The 3467-nt window shown below is 40.4% G+C and overlaps 1 long non-coding RNA gene across 1 annotated transcript; it reads right to left on the reverse strand.

The window, feature by feature from the left end:
• Positions 1294–3132, reverse strand: LOC109709892. The gene is made up of 2 exons (XR_002216230.1): positions 2518–3132; positions 1294–1616 (listed from the first exon to the last, which is right to left on the reverse strand). It is a non-coding gene; the product is annotated as an uncharacterized LOC109709892 (long non-coding RNA).

Raw genomic sequence — 3467 nt, forward strand, 5'->3', positions numbered from 1 at the left:
GGGCTGAGAGAGAGCGCAAAGCAGAAAATGAAAGAACTCCATTCGCTTTCTCCTAATTCGACCTCTTATGTCCTGCATGTCCTTAGCAGTCTGCTTCGTAGGGAACAAGTATAGCACTGAACTGTCCTACCAGATTCAATGTCTGGTTCACAGGACCGGGAAGATGGAAGTTCTGTCGAGAAGAGTAGCTTTCAAGCAGTATCGTACACACTTATCTTTATTCTCGTAAAAAAAAAAAATCGGGAGAAGGTTCCAGCGGAAAGATTTTGTGAGAGGCATTTTCGTACCTCGGTAGACGGACGTGGACAACCCCATGGCTCGCACATGGGGAGGGGGAAGAGGGCATGCCATAGCAGAGGAACAAAGGCCCGGAGTTTGCAGGAGCTACGAGGGGAGGGTCGTTACGAGGGGAAGTACGACCGACCCTCTGTGTACGGAAGTGAATACAGAGTTGTACTCGCAAGATGCTGCCAGATCAGATCTCAGCCACAGCGGGCGAGAGAGAAAAACTGTAGGAGAGGACGGGCGGGCAAGGAGAGGGCGACACGCAGTCGCACGGCAGCGATTGTGGGAGAGCAGGCGATCAGATCTAAGCCGGAGCGAGCGAGGGGTTGAGCCAAAGTGGGAGAAGGGTTGGGGCGAGGGGTTGAGGCAGGGTGGGCGAGAGGGGTTGGGCGAGGCGATCAGATTGCTCGATTTCAACCAGAGTGGGCGAAGAGTTGTGGGAGAGGAGGAAGGCGACACGTAGAGAGAGGCGTACAGGGGAGGCGACTATGTAAAGCTAGGGAGGGAAGGGGAATACACACAGGCCATTTAGAGCAGCCCAAGCTTTATATTTTTTCCATAGATTAGATGAGAGCAAAAGTCCATTGCTCGAATCCTACGATGATCACTGTTATCCGATTGCTCAAACTTTTAAAAAACAATGATACATAATTTCACAAGTATTTTATGCCTTGCCTTACTGAATACTCCTAATTTATACACAGTTCCTTTCCAGATAATTTCAAAAAAGTTTTTTGTCTTTACTTTTTCTTACATGCCACGAGACCTTTTTTCTAAAACCTTTTCATAATAAAAATAGAGTGAGTTTGGAAAGAACACGTAAAATTTTTTAAAAAAACTAGAGCGCACAAACCCAGCAAATGGATAGAGCGCACAAATCCGCCAAATGGATAGTCTTTCTACAGAAACAAACAAACAAACAAAATCTTTTCTATACATGCACGGCGTAGGAGCATTAATTACAACATTCAACTACACAATCAACCACAACAACGAACAACTAAGGAATACAACTACAGCAGGGAGGAGAGATCAATTACAATCACAATTTCATCCAACAAGTAAGAGAGTTATAACAATACTAATCCACTCAACGTCTCGAAAACCAAATTCAAAATTTCTTTTACCACCATAAAACCAAAACAGATCACAATCCAAAAGTTCAAGGTAACAACTCACATCTTAATCATCTACATCACGATCTCAAAAGCAATAAATGAAAGGTCCACAAAGTTATATACTCAAAATATGTCCGAAAGCGAGGGAAGCTTACCGAGGTACAATCTATCTCGACCTCACACCGCGTCCCCTACGCTCACCTCCTGCCTCACCTGTAAAAATGGGGATAAGAAACATGCAAATATTTCCTAGTGAGGGCGCCGCCGAGAGCAAGCCGCACTCACTGGTCAACAGGAAAATGAAGCAAGATATCGATACAATAATCAACCGTAGTAAGTATAAGAGCAAACGGAACAGATTAAAATCAACTATGATCTGACACTACTGTAATCAAAGTGAGATATAAGTATGTCATGCGTCAGCCAGACAAACAGTACATATAACCCAATGCACAATCGTTATGTTCGTCTATAGACCTTAGGCAAAGCCACGTTTGCACGAACCTGAATTACGGATCACTTCCGACTTTTTTTCCGGAAAAGAACATCTGCCGTCGGTGGCCAAACCGAACTGGTGTACGTGAATGTGCATCATACGAATGGCAGATCATAAAATATGCTCAAATAACTGAACCACGGCGAAAAGCCGCAAGACTCACAAAGAGCCGTCTGCCGACCATGAAGGTCAAACTCAAAGAATCACACCGACCATAAGGTCAATCATATATCATATTTATAATCGAGTGCAACCGACCGATAAAGTTAACATCCACAAAGAAGTAATCATGTCATCCACATTCTACTCTACATATCATGTCCAACACGATGATAATCATGAAATACATGAAAGAAAATACAATAATAAACCGTGTATAACCAAGCATATAAGATGTCGTAATGATTTCTATATAAACCGCTCTACCAGCTAGTCATTATCAACAACATGATATAACAATGTATAAAGCCGAGAGGTAGAGCAAGGAGCAAGAATAGTAATGAAGCAGGTAAAACTGATAAACTCAATAGGATACATGATCAAGATATGATAGAACAACTGAGTAGAATACTACTATACCAACTTCGAAGCGAAACAGCCAACTATATGTGGATATACCTGAGTCTGCGACTCCATCAATGCCTCTAGGTGTCACGTGAACCTAGACATAATCACCAAGTGTCAATATAAGCAGCAATGTGTCCACAACACCAACCAACACACACAAACCACACCGAGGTGCACGATGACACATACGAAAGATCTCAATTACCCTCTTACCATTTTTCTCTCCAAATCACTCTTTTATCACGCGAAAACGCAAAACAATCTATCCCATGGCTACCAGCACTGCCAGACCTTGGGAGTGGCGATTTTGTTTCACTAAAATCTATACAATATTGCAAAAATAGCCAACCTTTCTAAATTTTATTTGAAAACTCGATTTCTACAGTTTCATGTCTCTAAATTTCCTGTTTCCAATTCATAGTAGCTACTCATCTTTTTAAGGAATCTAAAAATGTGTTGATCATTGATTTACACATGTAAACATGGCATACACATCTCTACATTATAATTCGGCCTTTTAACATCTAACAATCTACCTTCGTACATATATCAAATTCCAAGTATAAATCTATATTGAAAGGCTAAAAGATAAGATTAGTTGCAATATTTCCTCCCTGTTTTTCTTTTTTTCTTTTTTTTCAAATTCTACTTAAAGATGGCAGGATAATTTTGAGAAAATGTAAAACTTTAAGCACTTGTATGAAAAGGTGAAAAATTTAAAATCCTTTTAAAATTACCTTAAAATCAAGTACATCGATATAATTTCCCAAAAAGTAAGTTTTTTTCTTGTGTTTTATAGTTTCACAAGATGATTTTGGGAGTGTTCGGTTACATGTTTTTGCAACTGCATTGTAGTCATAATTGCATGCAAATCTAAATACGGTGTTTAATTTGATGCTAATGTTTCAACAATACCATGAATCTCAAACACAGCATCTACTTCACAACTAGACCATGCATACCAGATAAATCATGCAACTTATGCATACTAGGCGCGATCC

Source organism: Ananas comosus, linkage group 5 (assembly GCF_001540865.1).
Source record: "Ananas comosus cultivar F153 linkage group 5, ASM154086v1, whole genome shotgun sequence".
NCBI classification, from domain to species: Eukaryota; Viridiplantae; Streptophyta; class Magnoliopsida; order Poales; family Bromeliaceae; genus Ananas; species Ananas comosus.